At 39.0% G+C, this 23,422-nt stretch overlaps 1 long non-coding RNA gene across 1 annotated transcript; it reads left to right on the forward strand.

The window, feature by feature from the left end:
- The first annotated feature begins 2,792 nt into the window (after positions 1-2,792).
- On the forward strand, positions 2,793-22,885 carry LOC118709522. Its single transcript, XR_004985031.2, has 2 exons — positions 2,793-2,933; positions 18,011-22,885. It is a non-coding gene; the product is annotated as an uncharacterized LOC118709522 (long non-coding RNA).
- The last annotated feature ends 537 nt before the right edge of the window (positions 22,886-23,422 follow it).

Consider the following 23,422-nt stretch of genomic DNA (forward strand, 5'->3'; position numbering starts at 1 on the left):
CCAAGCATAAGATACTCAGGTCTATGGATACTGTTATTGAGTCTTGCTATCATTCTCAAGTCATCTAGGACTTCCTACTCTTCTTTGATCCCTATATACACTTACTGAAATCATCTTTTTCCTGAGTGGTATTCACATCTTAACATTTCTTATTAATTCTGACTTATTACTTCAGAATCAAACAAGGTTATGGACTCCTGCCTTGCCTTCATCTCTATTCCCCTATCAAATCCAAACTAAATAATCTCCTATTAAGTTTAAATTTCTCAGGCTAAAATTCAAGCCCTGTATCAACGGTTCTACCCTATCATTTCAGCTTGATTTTCTACTGGTTCTAAAAGAAAGCTCTTGTTTTAATTCATGTGATCCCTTCTTTCCCATTTGTAGCTTACCCATTTTCTTCTCAGTGTCTTTGTCAAGCAATTTCCTTTACCTTTCCCCTATCAAGCAATCTGGATTCTACACTTCCTTTTTTGTCCATTTAAGAAGTCTTCTCTTAATTTACATGGATAAACATCTAGTTTATGATTTGGATTTTACCAATGAATCCTTGGTTATTCATGTTTCTTCTTTAAAAAAATATATTTTATTTATTTTTTATAGAGGGAGAGAGAGGGATAGTTAGAAACATCAATGAGAGAGAATCATTGATTAGCTGCCTCTTGCAACGCCCCCCCCCCCCCCCCCCCCACTGGGGATGTGTCCCAAACCAAGGTACATGCCCTTGACTGGAATCGAACCCGAGACCTTTCAGTCCGCAGGCCAACGTTCTATCCACTGAGCCAAACCAGTTTTGGCTATTTATTACATTGTTTCATATTTTCCTTTCTAGTAATATTCTTGACAACAAAAAGCTTCAATATTTTTACATTCATGCTCAACCCTTGGCACCTCCTAGGATAAATGTGCTGGGTTGGGAGATGGCTCCAGAGGCCTGGCCAAAATGGCCTGGATTAGGAAGATGAACCCTGACCGGGTGAAATGGAGCTTATGCAACCGGAATCCCTGAAACCAGTGGGACAGAATGGCCTCTGACAGCAATACCTTCCTAGTTAATGCCAAGTTCAATTTCATACTTCACTCAGACCATGTAGGCAAAACGGCAAAGTCAAAGACTTCTGATGTTGAGTAACTGTAAGTAGTAAGTATAAGCCAGATGCTGGCAGGCATGGGAGATGAGATCTGAGCTTCAATCTTGGCTTTGTTTCCAGTTAGTCTGGGTAATATCGAGCAAGCAATTTACCCTCTCTGGGAGTTAGTTCTTCATCTGTAAAATGAAAAGATTAGACTCCAGATGATAATAAGGAATGGATAATTCAATTATAAAATCACATGATTCTGATTCCAAATCAATGAAATGGGTACCATAGCCTTTGGAGTCTTTCCTATGCTTATTTTGTGGGAGAAGGTTTACTACTTTTGTGTGTAGTTAGAAACTCTGCTTTCAGCTTTTGGCGTTTACACTTTTCTTTTTCCCAATTTGTGTTAAAGTGGGTGGGCAGATGGTTTATTAAGCTTTCAAATGCTTGTAATGTTGTTGTTCAATTCACAATGGTTTTAAACTTTGAAGAGCCACATAGAGTCTGGATTTTGCTTAGAATGGAAGGTAGTTTTAACACTTCAATTTAAGAATAATAATGCCTACTCACATAATTTAAAGCAACTTGTGAATGTAACTCCAAAGGCCTAATCAGTTTCCTTTATTTTGGTGTGTTAACTCATGTCTATAGCCTAACTCTTTCAAGTTGCTGTTTTTTAAAAAATGAAGTTACCAGACTTTGTTACATTTCCAATGTTTGCCTTCTCTAGACTCATTTAATCCACAACCGGATCCCAAATACAAAATCCTTTCATTCAAAATCGCAGAAAAGACAAATTCCTCACCTTATAGGTGAGAAAACAAGAGACCTAAAAGGTCCTGGCGCTCTTTCTACTGACTACGTATTTTCTAAAAATAAAAGCGCAAAAGTGAGGTTAGGTTGCAGGGGTGAAAAAAAAAAAATCCAAAATGTGTGAATTGTAAGACCCCATAGAAACTTCCATCCCTAAATTTAAGTGTCAAACAAATATAGCTGGAACGATGTATGTAGGTCAAAGATGGTCCCCACTACTATCGCTTTCTTTGTGATTTTTAATTACTTAGTGACTCCTCAGCTAAGTGAGTCCATGAACATGCGATTCTGGAACACTCAAACTGCATCCCAAGTGTGGGGAGTAGTCAGAACCAAAAGGACGCGCAAAATGCAGTGACCACCTACAGGGGTCCCAGGTGGGGGGCCCGAGGGAGGGCAATGAGGACGCGCTGGCGAAGCAGGCGCCGGGAGGTGCAAGCTCCGCGGCCCGCAGAGGTGGCGGGGAAGGAGCCCGGGACGCGCTGGGGCCCTGCGGATCCAGCAGGCCGGGCGGAGGAGCCGGGATGGGCAGAGAAGGGACCGGCAGGAAAACTGCTAGAGGAAGCCCAGGCTGACCTAGTGAGCAGCGGAGACCTCCCGGGAGGAAAGAGAAGGCGCCAAGGCCAGCCTACAGGTCTAGGGGGCTGGGGAAGGTGCAGAGGAGCTGGAGGGGCAGGCGGAGGTGCTGACGGAAAAGGGAAAGGGCGTGCGGGCGGAGGAAGCGCGGGGCGGCCCCCGCAGCGCGCAGGTGCGGAGCGGAACAGCGGCCCCGAACTGGGGCAGCGGGCTCCGGCGGGCGGAGCGGGGACTCCTCACCCGCAGCGTCCGGCCGCGCGGGGGCGGGGCCTCGGGGACGTGGGCGTGTCCGGGGGCGGGGCCTGCGCCTGACGCACCCGCGGCCGCTGCGGCCGTGGCCCGGGAGGGGCGGCGGCGGCCGCGCGGGTGGGGAGCGGCGTCAGCGCGTCGCCGGCCGGGCCGCGCCGGTGGCCGGGAGGGAGACGCGGAGAGGAGGAGGCGGAGGAGTCGGAGGAGGAGGAGGTGGTGAGTAGGCTCCGGGCTGGGGAGCTGCACGGCTCGGGGAGGTGGGGGGGGGGGGGAAAGGCGGGGAGCGCGGCCCCTCCCCTCTCGGACGCCCGCCCGCCGGCCTCGCGGGGCCGCGCGGCGCAGAGCTCCCAGGGGGCAGCGGCGGCGGCGGCGGCGGGGGAGCCGGTGTGTGTGGGGAGGGGGGGGGCGCGGGGGGCGGAGCCGAGGGCCGCGCGGGCCGCGTGCTTCCCGGGCGCACGCGCTGCGCTCCCCGCGCCGCGGCGGGTTCCGTGTCCCCCAGGGGCTCCCCGCGGCCCTCCGCGCGCTGGCCGCTTTCTGATTTCATTTCCTCGGGTTCTGCGCGCCCGGCCTGCGGGCTCCCTGCGGCCCGGGGGCGCCGCCGCGAAGGGCGGGTGGGGCGCCGTCCTCCTCGCGCGGGGACAGGGGAGGCCGAGCTCCCGATCGGCCGGGGTGGACGGAGGGGCCTCCGTGCCGGCCGAGACCCTGCGGGCCGGGGGCCCCTGGCGACGCGCGCCCCATGGATAGTCCCTCCCCGAAGGGACCCTGTGCGCGGGTCCCGGGATCGCCCTGACTTTGCCGACCTCGCCAGCTGCCCGCCCCGGTGTCTGCAGAGCTCACTCTGCGCCCCCAGGTCCCATCCCAGGAGGAGACGCCGGCCGGTGCTTATTTTGATCAGGACCCTGACTGTTGGGGTGGAAATGGTCCCTGAATTTAAGTCCTGCAAATCCAGACATGTACCCAGTTTAGTCATTTAACTTTTAGTTCCGAGGGCTTTCTCCCCACCCCCCAAAAAATACTTCTAGAGTCTTCTGAGAACTGGACTGCATTAGATTGCATTTTTGAGATAATTTTTAAGTTGGCTCCTTGAGGCAGTGTGGGTGGAGGTTCAAAGAGGAGGAGGCTTGACACTTTTTCCCTCCACCTGAACCCGTTTGAAATGGAAAACGTGAGTTGCCATCGGGCTGGAAACGGGTTTTCCACCAGAGGTGGGTTTCGGCACGCAGCCCCCGGGGCCGCCGTGGCCCTGGGGTGCTCCCCCTCCAGCCTGCTGCAAAGCTCCCGTGCGCTCAGGGGAGGGGCCGCTGGGAAGCAGGCTGGTATAACTCCATGGAGCCGCTTTATGGGGTTCTATTAACCTGCTTGACCCTAAGCTAAAGCATGGCAGGAGTTTTCGAGTAGGAGCCCATATACCACAGAGCAGTATTGAATTTTAATTAGTGCATTTACAGGTCTAAAGTGGAATAGATTCTCCTCTGCTCCCACTTCCTGTTGCTTTATTCCCCCCCCCCCGCCCCCCCCAGGATTTTATGTTTAATGAAACACTTTTAGTATCGAGGGTTGGAAGAGGACTTTTTGATTCATGAAAACTTCCTTTGACACACTTGAAAACTGAGTAGGTAAACTCGGAGGTATGATACTGAGATAAGGTAGGCAACGGAATTTTTAAGAGGGCTTCTTGACACTGTTTTGAAACTTGCATTGACATTTTAGTCTTCAGGACCACAGAAGTACAGAGTTGTTTTTTTTTTTTTCCTATGGGTAAGGGACTGGGGCAGTTTAATCCAACCCCATTGTTTTACAGAGAGAAATTAATCAGAGAAAGTTACTTGAGATTTAAAAGGAGCTGAAGACTCCATTAACTAGATACTTACGTAGATAATTCAGACATCCCCCATGGATATTCCTGTATGAAAATTTGTTTTGATTATGGTATCTTATAAACAGTCAAGTGATAACTAAATTTTTATTTTTTCCTCCCCGGTTTTGAGTAATTGCCTTAGTTCGTGATTTGTACCCATTAGAAGTAAGTGATACAAATTATTTATAGTTAAGAAGTGTTTACTTCCTATCAGTTGAAATAGTACTTTCCAGTTAGTTTGGATTTAGTAATTATGTATTTTTAATCTCAAGAATGTTTATTTACATTACTGATTCTGATAAGTCCAGGCATGGGAGATTGGCATTTCAAGAGTCTCAATGTTGGGTGTCTATAACCTTGATATTAGTTCGGAATAAAGATCCTGTACGCATGTAGTGATCAAATTCCAGCATCCCCAGCACCATCACTTAGTGGTCCTCAAATGCAGAAGTCCTGATGCCCTTGCTGAGCTGGGGTGAACTCTTTGCATCTCTCAGGCCACAGTGCTTAGCCCAGGCATTTAGTAAATACTTCTTGGCTTGTGTGCACTTTTCTTGGTGGCCTCATGAAAGATGGACCATGTCTTATCTGTGTTTGCCTTGTGTCAGGTGTAGTGGGCATTCTGTAAATGCTGTGGTCTTGAGTTTAACCAAACTTAAGACCATAGCCAAGTGTCTTGGAATTCATAATCATTATATTGTAAACCTGAAATATTTAAATCCAGTATTGAAATATAGCATGAATCACATATATTAGAAAAATTGGGGGTGAGGAATTTAACATTGAGAATTTTGATCTTTAACATGTCACTGTGACATTGGGAAAGGGCACCTTTATTTAAATTTTTTTGGTAGAACACCTTAAGCAAATATTACTTTTCCACTGGAATGAAGTTTGACAGCCATGAATTGAATGACCCTAATAGTTACTGAAGGGCCATTTTATTTTTTTTAAAATATATTTTTATTGATTTTTTACAGAGAGGAAGGGAGAGAGATAGAGAGCTAGAAACGCCGATGAGAGAAACATCGACCAGCTGCCTCTTGCACACCCCCTACCGGGGATGTGCCTGCAACCAATGTACATGCCCTTGACCGGAATCGAACCTGGGACCTTTCAGTCCACAGACCGACGCTCTACCACTGAGCCAAACCGGCTTCGGCTGAAGGGCCATTTTAAAGTATTGGTTTCACTTTATAAGTATATGTTTTTCAGCATATAGACCTTTGTAAGAAACATGATTTTGGGGCCCTGACCCTATAGCTCACTTAACCAAGCATGGTCCCTGATACACCAAGGTTGTAGAATTGTGAGAATAAGCAAGTCATCTTCTCTGTCAAAGAACAGTTTAGACAGCTGCCATTTTGGACTGTGTGACTTGGCAGGCGCCATGTTGGCCGCATGGCTTTGCAGCTCCCCTGAGGGCTGCCATCTTGAAACAGCAAAGGCCAACCCCTCCCTTTTTAACTAGCCATCACCAAAGACTGTGCACCTGAGCTTCAATCAAGAGCAAAGGACAGGTCACCTGCGTCCGGGATTATAAACTGGAGCAGACCATCTGCTTGGTGTGCATGCTCTTCCAGACCAAATGTGCGCACCCTTCTATGTAGAAGTAAAAATGTTTACCTTGCTGCCTGGCTCCTAAGTATGTTTTGTGTTCTACCAGGACCCCTGACTTGGGGGGGGCTCACCTTATTTATAACAGATTCTATCCCAGTCAGGGCACATAGAAGAATCAACCAATTAATGCATAAATAAATGAAACAACAAATAGATATTTCTCTTCTGTTTCCCTTATTCTCTCTCTCTCTCAAAAAAAAAAAAAAAAAAAAAAAGGAAAAGAATAAAAAGAAAGAATGAAAAGAAACATGACTTTGGGAGCCTGGCTACCTTGGTAAGCTGTCCAGAATTGATATTTTACAGTTTTTGGGGACTATACTAGATAGTTCATACTTCATGTTGGTAATACAGTTAACAACAAGAAAAAGAAAAAAGAAAAAACCATACAGTGAAACCACTGTATTTTCTTTTTTCTCTAAGTCCTATCACTTTTTTCATTAATAGATCAGAATAGCATGTTTTGTTTATTTAAAAAATTGAGGAAAATTGTCAAGCAGCCTTTTTCTTTAATAGATTAGCATGTTTTGTTTATTTAAAAAAATTAACTGAGCACAATTGTCAAGTATTTCTTTTGGAAAGTACCACCACTCCACCCTTTGAATAGCCTTGGCAAATAATGTTTGGGCAAATGCAGAGCCAGTTCCATAGAGTAATTCCTATTTGAATACGTAGTCATGTAAATAATAGCCTTGAAAGGAACAATATCTTTGGATTACATGCATTTTTTCTTTCTACTGACACTATTACTAAAAACAGTTATACAATAGAGTAGGATGATGTTTAATATATAGGGAGCAAATAATTATACATCTAACTTTGCTGGTTCTTGTATCAGTTCTAGTGTACCCAGCCTGCCTACTGCCAGTGTTGTCCCTTCTACCCAGTTCTTTAATAGATTTTTAATACTAAAATACACGAAGACTCCTATCCTCTTCAGGAGGTGGGATATGGAACTATCCTGGTTCTCTGAGCGTTTATTGTTCACAGAGATATGGTGTTTCACTTCACCCTTGGCATGTACTCAGTTTGTGAGATTCTCAGTTTTAAAAATACTGTGCTTTAGGAATTTTGAACTACATGGCATAAACATCTTAATGAAGTGTGTGTGTGGAGCATCTAGAAATATATCAGCATAGAATAAGGATATAAAATCAGGCATTTAGTAAGAAATAGGAAGAATATCTAGTCCTTTTCTCTGACACGTGAAGGTCATACTTCAGTTGTTTAGACAGATGACAACTTTGTTTATTTTTAAAGGTAACCAGAGAAGCAATTCTACAGCCTTTCTTTAGTAATTGTTAAATAGTTCATAGAAATAAGTTGCTTGTGTGGTTCCTTTTTGTATTCCAGATCCCCTGTGGACCTGGAACCTTTTTTAAGCCTGCTTAGAACTCTTTTAACAGCTTGGCCATTTCCCTCTGCTCCTGCCATCTCTATTCCCCTCAGGCAGCTGGGACCTGTTCTGGTCCAGGGCAAAACTTGCAGAGCCAAGATACCCTGTTACTGTCTTCTGGAGTAGAGCTCATTTGGATTGATCCCTTAGATACTGGAACAGGCCAGCTAGCTGAGAGCTGGTCTCTTTGGCTGTTATAATTTGAGCTCTTTTGAAGGTTTAACTTTTCATTTGCATCAGGCACTCTACACCCTGGATCCATGCACTCATTTCTTTGACCCTTTTCCTGACTACCTTGCTATTGTGTTTTCTTCTGCCTTCTTAGCTCAGCCACTTAATGGGTGATTTCATTCGGGTTCAAAAGTAGCTACTTATTTCAAATGCTTGTTTTTCTACTTTTGTCTTCTCTTAGTTTTTGAGCTTTTAATTGACTAAATACCTGTTATACTCTCCCATAACACACCTGTTCATTACCTGTGTTTTCTTATAGACTGAGTGTACCAGGTGTATTGGGACCGATTTCTGTGCTGTTTGTGGCAGTGTCCCCAGTACTCAGTACAGTGCTTGGCACATAGTAGGTGATAAGTAAATAACTGATTAGATATAAGTTCATCCTAACAGTAAATCTTGTTACTAGTATGGAAAAGCACTGTTCATATAGAAACTTAAGAATTCATACAAGAAGTTTAAACATTTCATCATTATCACTAGAGAGCCTATGTCTGAAATTATAAGCACATTCTTATAAAAAAGCTTCATTAGTCATCTGACAGGGAATTTATTTAAGAAGAAAACATACAATTTTCACCATGTATTGTTAGGAGTTATACATTTCAATTTTCCTTGTGTTTGATTAATATGTTACATATTATTTTATACTTCTTACACATGGAAGTTTTATGGCACTATAAAAAAAGTGAGTTTAATGGCCCTATTTTTGTTCATTAGTAATTATATACTAAAAAGTAAATTCTCATTAAAAGGCCCTTAAATGCCTGCTCATAAAAAGGAGAGACCGCTTTGATTTTCTTCTCCATACAATCCCAATTATTGTATTGAGGCAAGTCATCAAACTCTTTAGTAGTCTAAACCTTTAATTTGGTTTCAGGACAGTAGTCATGTATTGAATATCCAAATTACCATGTCTTTAACAAGTAGTGCAAACACTGTATATTAAAAAGGTAATGACCATAACTTTTCTTGTGGAATTTCTTAGGATAATTTTTTAAAGAGGACTTTTAAACTAAATTTCCCATGAAGGCCAAAAATCTCATACTTTTAATGATAGTGCAGTTTGCATGTATGTGTAGAAGGAGGGGGTGGTAATTTTTGTAGTGGTATTTTTAAGTGGACAGTTTACTAATTATGTTGAGGGTAAACACTTTACAATTCTAAAAGGAAAACTTCAATTATCTGAATCAAATGAGGTACATGAAATTAATTCAGATAAGTGGGGAATCCTTAGTGTAAATGATGCATGTCAAGGGACATGACCTCAATCATGATATTTTTTTTCCCTATATTTCAGCTGCTATTACATTACGAGATTGTGATTCTTTGGGTCATGCTAGGAATCGTTGATGGGAAGAAGTAAAGTTTGTTCAGTAGTTTTTTTCCCCTTTGCCACAGAGGGAATCCAGAATGCAACAAGCATAATTGCTCATCCCTTGCTTGTTCTGCCTGCCCTTTTAGGTGGTATACCACAGCCTTCCATTTTGTCACCTTCCTGTCAAATGTCAAATGTGTGTGGGGACTCCTTGAGAATACAATTTATTTGAAATAAAAGCCATACTCCTGTCCAAACGCAATATGTTTATACTTCCTATAAGTTGACTTACAGCAAGCTGTAAGGGTGAATTGAGCTGTAAAAACTTTGATTTCTTTCTTAACCCCCTTAGGGTTTATTTAATATTAAGCAGCGTCTTTGCAATGTACACCCTTAAAATAGAAACAGATATTGGAACATAACCCCTGACCTTTACAGATCCTAACTTGAAATGAAAATTTTACGGATTGATTAGAGTTTAAGAAAATTTCAGAAAAATGATTTTTGCTGCCATTTACTAAGGCTTGTAGCATTCCAGGGCCCCTGGCATCTGAAGGCTATTCTGTAATTTGCTGATAGCCCTGGAGCTGAGATGACAAATTCCTTTAGGCTTTTCTTGTTTTGTTTTTAAAGGGAGGCAACATTATCTCAACCCCAGAGATGTGTACTGACAGCTTTTTTTATTTAACATTACCTATAGATACTTTTCTTAAAGAAAACATCGCTCTTACATAGCTCCTGTTTTCAACATCCGCTTTCTTTTCACCTCTTGGTCTTTGAGATATAAAATGATTTATATCTTGATTGCTTTGGGTGGAGTGGACATGTTATCAGCAAGCTCTGTATCCAGACCTGTGGAGCAAATCCTAGGTCATTGCCTGAGGCTTCTTAAATACATGCCGGCTGTGAGATTGAAGATTTTAGGCTTTAGGGTCTGTCCAAACTCATTTTTGACTCTGCTCTTTATGAATGGCTTGTCTTGGAGGAAGTTAGTGCTCTGGTTTCAGTTTCCTCATCTGCAATGTTGGCATAATATCCCGGGGTAGATTGAAGTTTTTTGTTTGTTTGTCAATCCTCATCCTGGGTTATTTTTTTCATTGATTTTATTTTTTTCATTTTTATTTTTAGAGAAGGTGGAAGGGAGGTAAGCAGGGAGGAAAGAAAAAAGGAGGGAAGGAGGGAAGGAGAGAGAGAGAAACATCAATGTGAGAGGGACACATTCATTGGTTGCCTCCCGAACTCACCTTGAACAGGGTGGGGATTGAACCTGCAACCCAGGTAGGTGCCCTTGTTGCCTGGGAAACCCAAGACCCCTTGCAGCGAGAGACCAATGCTCTAACCACTTAGCACATGGTGCAGGCTGCATTGAGTGTTTTTAAAAGAGTAATTAATCTTAGTTGCATTGATTTATTGTTATATACAGATAAGTGTTTAATAATGTGAAGTAATGAGCTATTTACCTATGTCATTGACTATTTTATAAAGAAGTAGCTTTTGTTCCACTTGATAGAAATAATCAGTAATTAAATCTTTTTAAATAGGGATCTTGCTCAGATGATTTGTAACTATGTGAAACTCTTGGAACCATCAATCTATTTTTAAACAAAGGATATACTGATGGTGTGGTATAGAGAGGCAGAGAATATAGTATGCTCATAGGAGTAAGACAGACTTGGATTTGCATATAGATGATCTAACGCTTGGATTACCTTGGACAGGGTACTTGATTTTTTTATTCAAATTTTCATTTGTAAAATGGGTAAGACAAGTATAAAGAATGGTAAAGGGTAAAAAAGGATAATAGGAAGGTTGTTATAAAGACAAGAGATGAGGTATACAAAATACTTAATAACTGAATCCATAAATGCTGATAGTGATTGTGATCCTGGACAAGTGACTTCCCCTTTTTTCACCTTAGATTTTCTAATCTGTAGCATAAATATATCAGAGAACTAATAGAGTTATTTTGAGGATTAAATGAGACAATGCTTATAAGTGCTCATTAAATATTAAATTCTATTATTTGTATTCATTCAGTTTAGGATAAATTGAACCAATTTTGGGTGAAAATGAAAGAATTTTACAGCTGTGTAATGTATTTCTTATGTTGGGGGATATTTAGTATGGATTTGGGATGGCAACTTATTCCTAGCTTTTAGTGTTTTCTTAAGACAATAGTTCTCAAAGGTGTGCCCATCCATACCTTTGGAGGTGCTGAGACCCTTTCAGGGGATCCATGATATTGAAACTATTTTCTTTTTCAGTATTTTTTATTGATTTCAGAGAGGAAGGAGAGGAAGAGAGAGAGAAACATCAATGATGAGAGGGAATCATTGATCTGCTGCCTCCTGCACGGCCCTCACTGGGGATGAGCCTGCAACCCAATCATGTGCCCTTGACTGGAATTGAACCCAGAACCCTTCAGTCCACAACTGACACCTCCACTGAGCCAAACTGGCCAAAACTGAAGTTATTTTCATAGTGATACTAACTCTTTGCCTTTTTCACTGCTTTGATATTGATCCTGATGATAGTACAGCAGTGGTGAGTAAAACTGTGGGCATTTTAGTAGATATTAATTGGCAGTGGCACCAAAGTATGTTAGGAATCATTGTATTCTTCACTGCCATGCATTCACAGTTTGAGAAAAGCCAATTTCACTTAAGAATACCCTTGATGGCCCTAGCCACTTTGTTCAGTGGTTAGAGTGGCAGCCTGTGGACTGAAGGGTCCCAGGTTTGATTCCGGCCAAAGGCACATGCCTGGATTGCGGGCTCGATCCTCAGTGGGGAGCATGCAAGAACGCAGCCGATCAATGATTCTCTCTCATCATTGATTTTTTATCTCTCTCTCCTTCTCCCTTCCTCTCTGAACTCAATAAAGAAATATATATATATATATATAAAAGAATACCCTGATGAAGCAGTAAAAATTAATTTTATTAAATCTTGATCACTGAGTATACTGTTTTAATATTCTATATGATGAGATAGGAAATATGCAAAAAGCACTTCTGCAATCCTGACTACATTGGTTTTCTTAAGGAAAAGCCTTAAGTGATTTTTTTGTGTTGCTAGCTAAACTAGCCGTATTTTTGATAAAACATCATTTTTACTTGAAATAATGACAAACTGTGATTATTTAGAATTAGATTTTGGCAGTCATTTTCTTGAAAATGAACAAAGTGAAACTGTCTCTTCAGGGAAAACAATTGACAGTATTTGTTGCCAATGATAAAAATTTGATCTTTCAAGTGAAAATTAAAATTTTGGTTAACTTGTATCACCTGCTCTGCTCTTGTCATCTTCTCAATACATACTTTCGTGAAGGGGTGGATAGTGATATTAATGAATATGAGTTTTTCTGTGAAGTTTAATTATGTTTTGGAATATCTTTATAACTCAATGAACTGATATTTAAAAAGTGATCAATGTTACAAAATTATGGGTAAAAGCAAGTAACAATACAGAATGTTCATATGATATTAGATTCCATATTATGGCTAACTTTAACTGCTGCTTGTCAGGTTTTGGTGTAGTACCAAAAAGACATCAGTTATCTGAAAAGGTTATTAATAATAACATGTAGTTCTTTTTTTCTCAGTACACGTTTGTGTAGGGATGCTTCTTTTCCCATATATACTAGTTCAAGCAAAACTGTATATCACAACAGATTGAATGTGGAAGTAGATATGAAAATCTAGTTATCTTCTACTAAGCTAGACCTGAAAGAAATTCCCAAAAGTTGTGAAACAGTATCATTTTTGTCACTAAGCTTTTTTTTTTGGAAATTTTTCATAAAATGTTATTTGTCATATTAAATATGTTATTAAAATTTTAAATGAATTAATAATTAAAAATTTCTCATTTATTTATTTTTAAAAATATATTTTATTGATTTTGTACAGAGAGGAAGGGAGAGAGACAGAGAGTTAGAAACATCAATGAGAGAGAGTCATCGATCAGCCGCCTCTTGCACACTTCCTACTGGGGATATGCCCACAACCAAGGTACATGCCCTTGACCGGAATTGAACCCGGGACCCTTAAGTCCCCAAGCTGACGCTCTATCCATTGAGCCAAACTGGTTTTGGCTCTCATTTAATTTTTAATATGGTAAGTATTGGTAGTTATAACTCTCATTAACAAAAGCTCTTGGGAGTCCTCAATTTTGAGAACACAAAGGAGTCCTGATACTAAAAAGTTTGAGAACTGTTTTGTTTTTTTTTTAGGGAAAGAGGCTAGATCCATCAAATGGGTAACATTCTAGACTTTAATCTGTTGCATATTTCTTTGGAATATGGAGTACATGCCTCTAGTTTCTTTTCTTGGTTGCAAGGACTTTTATATTATTAACCAAATGGGCAGAAGATTCCTGTATTTGTTTCAAAGATTTTTATTTCTGTTTAACATAGATATGGTTGCTCTCCAGAACTGAGATTTGGTTAATGGTTATTCCAGTCAGCATATTCATTCTTGTTACCATTCTTGACTGTGAGCTATTCATGAAGTTTTCTGAGCTGTTTAGCAAGGCAAACTACTTTAGGATTCTAGTGAAATTTCACTTTGCTGAAAATGATACCATTTTCTCTGAAATCTTTACATTAGGCTTAATCTATCTGCTGTTAGAGTCTTTTTGCTAGTCATAGTGATTTTCTAGCCAGTTTACAATTTATGAATGTATTTGTGAATTAGTTATTTGCAACAGTATGATATGAATTACAGACAGGTTCTTTTTAAAAAATATATATTTTATTGATTTTTTACAGAGAGGAAGAGAGGGATAGAGAGTTAGAAACATCAATGAGAATCATCGATTGGCTGCCTCTTGCACACCCCCTACTGGGGATGTGCCCGCAACCAAGGTACATGCTCTTGACCGGCAGACCGACTCTCTACCACTGAGCCAAACTGGTTTCGGCCAGACAGGTTCTATAGTGCCATTAATAGTATGGGCATAGTCTCATTGTGGACTGTTAACATCTTCCTGTCGAGAATTATATTTTAACTCCTAGAAATCTGGTCCAATACATTTCCCCATTGTAGGGCCATGGTGGCAAGAAACTCCCCTCTCTTTTTACAATAGAAAAAAAGAGAGTTAAAGTTTTAATAAAATCAAGAGATACCTAATTCTCAAGCTATGCTCAAAAGACACAGGTATCTTAGGCACTCCAGGTGGGAAGAGGATGGTGGGGAACTCTCAGCTGGAGCAGGGATATTTGGTATATTTGGTATATTTAGCAAAGGTTGGAAAAAAAAAGAAAGAAAAGGTATTCTCCTTGGAGGTGATATATTCTCTTTTGGGGCAATTGTTAAAAAGTAAAAGATGTTTTAAGATGGGTAGTCCTAGGTTTGGAAATTCATCTATATAGGGTTCTGTTTTGTTGTGCTCTTATGTGTGGGTATTGTATAATATGAGCTGAGCTCAAGAAACAGAATGACAGGCCAATTGAGAAGGTTGACCTTACAGATTTATGGGTCAAAAGTTTGAACATAGAAGGAAATTGATCAACTCCAGGGGCAGTCATGATCAGGAAAAGTAATGGAGCCAGGAGAGTGTTGGAATATGCAAATTGATCATAAGGGCCCTAAACAAATTCACCTCACAGGTGACAGCTGGCACAGTTCAGTCCAAGAATGCTGTGTTTCAGCCTGCTGTTCTAGGGTCTCTCGCAGGAAATAGACTTTTAAGATTGGTATCCAGTACAGGAAGTCTGTTCCGAGAAATGGTTGCTATTCAGCAGAAATACAGAACCAGGAGGACTAGGGGGACACAGAAGAGGCCAACAGTGGAGAATTAGACTTTGACCTGAGGCTGAGCTCCTTGTCTTCTTTCTGCCCAAGGGCAGTATTTACCCCTCCAGGCGTCTTCAAACTACGGAGGCCCGCAGAGGAGTCTGATCCGGCCCACCAGGTTTTTCAGGCAGTGAGCGCAGCCGAGGTGTTACAGTAGGAATTAGTAGTTCATATAGTCCGGCCCTCCAGCTCTCTGAGGGACCGTGATCTGGCCCCCACTTTAAAAAGTTTGAGGACCCCTGCCTTAGACTGAGGCAAGGCTGAGCTAAAGTAGAAAGTATAGTGACTATAGTTGTCCGGTGGAGTGACAGGCTTACCCAAGAAATAAAGTGATGTGTCGCTTACATTTTGAGAAATAAGTTGGGATATATTCTGAGAAATGACTCATTAGGCAATTCCATTGTTGTGTGAACATCATAGAGTGCACTTGTACAAACCTAGGTGGTCTAGCCTGTTACACACCGAGGTTCTGTGGTCTAGTCTGTTGTTCCTAAGCTACAAGTTTGTACAGCATGTTACTGTACTGAATACTGTAGGCATTTGTAATATGGTGGGAAGTATTTGTGCATAAGCATACCTAAACACATGAAACAATAAAAATATATGAAAGAAAAAAGGGGCATACCTAATAGGACACTTACCATGAATGGAGGTTGCAGGACTAGAAGTTACTTTGGGTAAGTCATTGAGTGAGTGGTGAGTGAATGTGAAGGCTTAAGATATTACTATATACTACTGTAGACTTTATAAACATTGCCCACTAAATTTATTAAAATATTTTTCTTTAACCTGACCATTTATTTATTTAACCATTTATTTAAAATATTTTAAATTAACCTGAGCTTACTGTAACTTTTTAATATAAACTTTCATTTATTTTTAAATATGTTTATGTTTTTATTGATTTTTAGATAGAGAGGAAGGGAGAGGGAAAGATAGAAACATCGATGAGAGAGACATCCATGGGCTACCCCTTGCACACCCTCTACTGGGGAACAGGCCAGCAACTCGGGATCAAACTTGGAATAGAATTTGGGATCGCTTGTCCATGGGATGATGCTCAATCCACTGAGCCACACCAACCAGCTTAACTTATATACTTCTAAATTTTAACTTTATCACTCTTTTGTAATAACAGCTTAAAACACAAATGTATTATAAACTTATACAAATATATTTTCATTATATTCTTATTTTTTAAACTTTATATTTAACATTTTTTATTTTGATTCTTTACTTTTTAAGCATTAAAAAACAAAAAAACAAAAAAAAACTAATACACACACATTAGCTTAGACCAGTGGTTGGCAAACTCATTAGTCAACAGAGCCAAATATCAACAATGCACCGAAACTGGTTTGGCTCAGTGGATAGAGTGTCAGCCTGCGGACTGAAAGGTCCCAGGTTCGATTCCGGTTAAGGGCATGTACCTTGGTTGCGGGCACATCCCAAGCAGGGGGTGTGCAGGATGCAGCTGATCGATGTTTCTTTCTCATTGATGTGACGTTTCTACCTCTCTATCTCTCTCCCTTCCTGTCTGTAAAAAAATCAATACTAAAATATATTTTAAAAATTTATCAACAATACAACGATTAACATTTTTTTGAGAGCCAAATTTTTTAAACTTCTAATGCCACTTCTTCAAAATAGACTCACCCAGGCCGTGGTATTTTGTGGAAGGGCCACACTCAAGAGGCCAAAGAGCTACATGTGGCTCGCGAACCGAGGTTTGTCGACCACTGGCCTAGACCTAGTATACTGAATCAGGATTATCTTTATCACTACTTTTTACCTCCACATAAGATCCCAGTGGGAAGTCTTCAAGGGCAGTAACAGGAATGGAGCTGTCATCTCCTTTAACAATGCCTGCTTCATCTCCTGAAAGACCTGTCTAAGTTCTTCTCTTTTTAAAAAATATTCTGAATATATATATTTTAATTGATTTTAGAGAGGAAAGAAGGGAGGGAGGGAGGGAGGGAGGGAGGGAAGGAGAGAGAGAGAGAGAGAGAGAGAGAGAGAGAGAGAGAGAGAGAGAGAGAGAGAGAGAGAGAGAGAGAGAAACAACAGTGGTAAGAGTCATTGATGGGCTGCCTCTTGCACACCCCCTCCTGGGAATGGAGCTTGCAACCTGGTTATTTGTCCTAACTGGGAATTAAACCATGACCTCCTGGTTCATAGGTCAACACTCAACCGCTGAGCCATGCCAACCAGGCTGGTTTCTTCTCGTGGAGGTGTCCCTCTTTTCAGAAGTGTATCCATATTTGTTTGCTTAATTTTTTTTTCTTTTTTAAAATCATACGTTCACTTGTAAGGAGCTAATGCACCATAAATATTTCCTCTGTATTAATGAAATAATTTGGTGTTGGAGTCCATATTTTCAAACTTTTGAGGAGCTTGTTGGTCTATAAGAGTTTATGCTAAACCCTTCACTGTGGATTTTCTTTGGGTTTCTTCTGAGATCATTATATATGCATTTAAAAAAATTTTTATTTGGCCAAAACATCATTATGTGGTGCATGACTGTATTAAATGATTGGATAGAAGTAAGCAGGGGAACAACTGGGTTCTTTATACAAGAGACACTCGGTATCATATTACCTATTCACTAAATATCCTGTCGGCCAGGGGTCAGCAAACTTCTTTAAAGTACCAGATAGTAAATATTTTGGCATTTATGGGTCACATGGTGTCTGCTGCACCTACTTAAGCCTGCCATTGTAGCATGAAAGCAGCTATAAAAAATATGAAAATGAATAAGTAGCCATGTTCTAATAAAACCTTATTTATGGAGATTGAAATTTGAATTTCATGTAATTTTCACAGGTCACAAAATATTAGTCTTCTAAAAACTTCAAAAGTTTTAAAACTTTTTTTTAACCTTTTATTTATTTTTTAATAGGAAATTTATTCTTAGATCGTGGTATACCTAATGGGACATTTATGTCCTATGGGATCTAGTTTACTGACCCCTGTTTTAGGCAAATAAATGTCTTATCAGTTATGATGCAGAAAGCTTTGCATTACTGAAATAGTTGTTCTCCAGGACAACACTGTTGGTGAGTGACACTGTCTTGTTTTGTAGGTGACAAAGATGATAAAAATCCGTTCGAGAATTTATTTGTGACATCTGCAGCAGGTTCAGATCTCTCAGCTATAAGACAAACTGGATACCTCCTAAAGATTTTCATCTGTTACGCACAGAGAGCCAAAATCCGTTACTGAAATTGTCTGGGTGAGCTGCCTTCTGGGTCCTTTGATGCACTAGTAGACAAAGAAGTTGAAAAAGAAAGCTACTGGATGACTGGCAGAATGTGACACCAATATGGCATCAAGAAGCCCTACTATGAGTCCAAGGATTTTGACTATGACTAAATAAAATTGACCTTTTTTTTTTGTTTTTTTTTTGTGGGGTGGGGGTAGTTGAAGTAAATTTGATATTTATTTGGGAAATGTGTAATGTATTCTCATTCCATAGTGATACATGGTAATTGCTTTGGTAATCAATCTTTAAAGTTATGGAAGTTATGTAGTTATACTTTTTATTATTGGATTCTCTTACCACAAAGCAAATACTCTAAAGACAAACATTTGCTTAACCTAAAAATGTTAACCAAAAAAGATTGATTTAAGGTCTATGATTTTCACATAGAAATTTTTACTTAGGGCATTTTATTTATAAAAAGTTACTGTACCCAGAACTTTCTAGGAAAACATCCTTTTCTGTAGTTTCTTGAAAGTCAGTAGGAAAACATACTGTATAGTATTAATATAGAACAGTTAATAAATTAATAACTTCATTAAAAATAAACTAATAACTTCAGATCTATTAACTAAATTTACTTAAAATGATTTAATGAGTGAGTGTGAACTGGAAATAAACTTATGTATGTAGTAAAATTATTGAATCACAAGAAAACTGGAACATCAAAGTATTCTCTAAACCATATCAGTATTTTATTTGGTTAGAGTCCCTGCTTTTGGCATCCATCTATCTACTTAGATCACTTATAGAGGATTTGAAAACAGTTCTGGGAAATGAGGTAGATTTTCTCAAAGTTGATTCCCATTTTTTCTTCTTAGTGTTTAAGAAAAAACTCGGGCCAGGATAAAAACATAGGTTACACTTTATATAGTTCGTACAGTTTATTTAAAAACAGGAAAAAATTCCCTCATGACTTACCTTGAAATCTTTATTCAAGGCCTGTACCACTCAATTTGCCAGTGTATCCTGCACTACAGCATGCTTTGGTCAGAATGCAGTGCAACTAACATAGCCATCCTGCCAGGAAAAGATTTGCCGGTTGCTGAAGAGTGGAAGTTATACATATCTAATTTACAAGTCAGATTAGAGATCGGAATCATACAATAGCTTTATATGGAATTGATTTCATTTCTTGGTTTTAAGCTGTGTTTTTCATGAAGCAATGCCTTTAACTAAAAGACAGGTATGTTGTAGTATTTGAATGCCTTAAATTCTTTTAAATCTGAAATATAGAAATGTTTAGATCCTAAAACTCAGGGATTTTGAAATGAAATGCTCTGTCACTCATTGATTGTGCCATTATTGAACTGCCGAGCAGATTTTTATTTGGGGTTATTGTGATTAATATTTGGAAAACTTTACCATTTTCAAATATAAATTATTTTAGGAAAGACTGTGTGTGTGCGAGTGTGTTCTTAATTGAAGCAGCAAACACCATTTTACCTTATAAATAGGCTTTATTTAGTAAGAAATATATGTATTTATCATTGATAGGCATTTAAACCAGGAATTATGTTGTGGTTTTCTGGGGAGAGGACATAAAATAGAGTACTTTATAGTTTTCCACTATTATTTTTTCTTAAAGTAAACCTTCAAAAAATATTGCATAAAGAAGAATGCATAAATATAACAATAGGTTTCAGGTATTTTTACTTTTCTTGTTCTTACTGAAATTGGGAAGACATAAAAATGGATATGAAAAACTATTTCCCTGCAGCAAGGAAGTGCTGTTTATTGGAATTTGAAAACAGTTGCAGAAAAGCTTCTGAGTTAATTTTTTAGGTAGGTCTTGAGCCAATAATTGATTTGAGTATAACCAGGAGAAGAAAATACAGGTGTTTCAAACTAGGTTTATATCAGTAGTCAAAACATTTAGTGTTATCCTTTCTCATTCCCACCACGTGGTATGGTCTCATTAATTTATTTCTAAGTATGATAAATCATTGGGATTTAGAGAGTATCTTGACAATTCAACAGTTACATCTTTTTGTCCACTATCTTTTACATAGGACTAGTTTAGTTTTATTTATAGGACATGAGAAAGGTAGTGATCCTGACTTTTATGGAACGACTTTGAATAAAGATTAATGTAAAGTAAGGATGTAGTAGGAATGCTTTACTGTGTTTATGTTAATAAAGCAGTGACAGTTTAGGTGGTTCCTTCCTTTGCTGCCTTTCTCCTTTACTTTACTTCATAACCACTGGTTAAAGCTCCTTTTCCTTAGAGCGAGGGGGAAGTAATTTTGTGAATGGAGAAAGTGAGTGGAATGTAAAAGGGAAAGGAGGATTATAAATGTGATGGGCAATACGAAAATAGATGAGCACTCATTTTGAATTGATAAGGGTGCTAAAGTGAGGATATCATTGGAATACAGTGGTTTATTATTACTAAGTGCTTATTTATTGAAAGCATCCTATATACTAGACATTGTGTAAATTACTTCTAACTCTTCCCACACCTTGAAAGCTGATAAAGTTATCCCAATTTCCTGATGAAACTAGAAGCTAAGTGGCATACCCAAGGTTTCAGAGGAACAAGATAGCCTTATAGCTTGTGGCTGATTTTTATGCAGTGACCGTTACTCTCCAGTGATTGATAAATGAATGAATAAATAAAAATTGTGAAAGACCAGTATACATTATGGGAAAATTTTAAGACTAATGGCTTTTAATATGAATGACTTCATGTTGGTATTATAGAAAGATGTTGGGCCTATTGATATATTTGCGATTATTATATCTAAACTCTAGAATTCTCCCACTGTCTTTTGTATTGCCTTTGATATTAGTTAATATAGTATTTCATAGGTGTATTTTCAAATATAATTGATGCCATCATACAATAGTATTACAGGAAGGGTCTGTGATAATGAGCTACAACAGCAACTAATATGCAGTAGATCAAGAGCTGAATTGGATTCAGCTCCAAACATCATATTTAGAAGAAGTTCTTGAAAGCAGTCTAAAACAGCCAAAGGAGACTACCTAAGAATTTGATGTACAGGAATAATAATGGTGGATAATGGTGTCATGAAGCCCATTAAAATGAGAACTGAATGTTTACAGGCGTTTACAAGCAGATAAGTATAGCCCTGAACAAAAGATCATCCCCTTAAAAAGGATACATTCAATCACATGTTGATTCAGTGGATAGAGCGACAGTCTGCACACTGAAGGATCTTGGGTTCGATTCTGGTAAAGGGCACATGCCTGGGTTGTGGGCTTGATCCCCAGAAAGGGGCATGCAGGAGGTAGTTGATTGATGCTTCTCTCTCATCTCTTTTGAGTTTCTAACTCTCACTCTCTTTTCCTCTCAGTAAAAATAAAATATATTAAAAAAGAAACCCACAAAAAAGCAGTGTGGTATAGTAGCCTAAATGTGAACAGCATCTTAGGAATATTGGGACAAAGACAGGGACACAATAACTGAAATTATTTCATACAACATGTTAGAAAAAATGTTAATTGCTTGAAAATATAGAAAAAAAAATTAGCAAATAGGTTATAGGCAAACAAGGCAGTTGGACAAAGAGTAAGAAGTAAGGAGGGTTATTCAAGAGTGAAGTGGTTGTGCGATATTCCTAGATAGAATTTTACTCAAAAAAGGAGAAAACCTGGGAAGAGAAATCAGGAAAAGTGATTTAGAAATAGGTAGCACTGAAAGAGGGTAGTAAGCTCCTCAAAGATGGCTAGTAGGCAGAAAAAATATTGAAATGAAGTTGTATTCATATTTTATGGTAATCAAAAGTAACCACCTGTTTTAGAAAAGACAGGCTGGTTATTATTCCTGTTCATTCTGTGAACTATTTCTGTTCATTTTATTTTACTATAGGCTATTTTTCAATATTTTATCCTTGTATTCTTGTGACATTGGGTAAACACTTTGGACTTGGGCTTGTGTTTTAGAATATGGTTTAGCTTATTTTAAGGATTTTTTTTTAATGATTGTTACCAATATATATTCAGCTTTTGGCAAGAAATTATACTTTGTGTTAATTGGGTATCCATGATATTCAGGAAGAAGATATCAAATGAGATTTTTAAAAAATAGATATTTTTATCGATTTTAGTGAGGAAGGAAGAGAGAGAGAGAGAGATAGTAACATCAATGATGAGAGAGAATCATTGATTGGCTGCCTCCTGCATGCCCCTCACTGGGGATTGAGCCCACAACCCAGGCATGTGTCCTTAACCGGGAATCAAACCATGATCTCCTTGTTCATAGGTCAATGCTCAACCACTAAGTCACACCAGTGGGGCAGATTTAAATCAGTTTTATTGGTTGTAATTTATATATTAAAAATCCAGTTAATAAATTTTGACATGTGTGTAGATCCATCTAACTATTCACATTCAAGAAATTTAATATTTTAACACTCCTAAAAGTTCCCTATGTCTCTTTTCAATTAGTCCTTCCCCCTCCTCCCCATAGACAACTACTGTTCTGATTTCTATTCTTGATTTAGCTTGTTCTTGAACTTTATCTACATGGAATCATTAGAGTATTACTATTTTGTACCTGGCTTCTTTTCCTCCACATAATGGTTTTGAGATATTTTCATGTTATTGTGTGTATTAGTGGTTCATTCTGTTTTGTTATTGAGTAGTGTTCTATTTTATCACAATTTGTATATCCGTTAGTCTGTAATGGATATTTTATTTTATTGGCAGTTGTGAATAAAGCTGCTACAAACAGAAATTTTGTATGTCTTTTTGTGGGCATGTTTTAATATATCTGGGTTAAGTACCTAGGAATGGAATTGTTCTCTCATAGGATTGGTGTACAATTGAAACATTAGAAGTTTACAAATTCCAAAGTGATTGTACCATTCATACCATGTATTTTTAGTGTAAGTCTGTAAATCTACAGTTTGTACTAGGGATAGATATTGGTATGTACTAAATGGTTTTTCTTTAGAGAGATAGCTTTTATGAGTATTTTTCATCTAATAACTGAAATCTAGTAGTTTTATGATACATCTATTTTCAAAAAATTATAGAGGTTATAACGTATAACTTCTATACATACAGGTTCTCCTCTCCTCCCCTCCTCCCCCTTTACCCCATTCCCCAACTGAGTTCCTATGAAACCTTTTGTAAGCCGGAAATGAAGTGAAGAAGCAATTGCTATTAATTTAAAAGGGATAATCCTCTTTGGATTTCTTTTTTTTGAAATATGTTTTTATGGATTTAAGAGAGAAAGTGAGAGGGAGAGAGAAACCTCCATGAGAG

This window comes from Pipistrellus kuhlii, unplaced genomic scaffold, assembly GCF_014108245.1.
Source record: "Pipistrellus kuhlii isolate mPipKuh1 unplaced genomic scaffold, mPipKuh1.p scaffold_m20_p_7, whole genome shotgun sequence".
Taxonomy (NCBI): Eukaryota; Metazoa; Chordata; class Mammalia; order Chiroptera; family Vespertilionidae; genus Pipistrellus; species Pipistrellus kuhlii.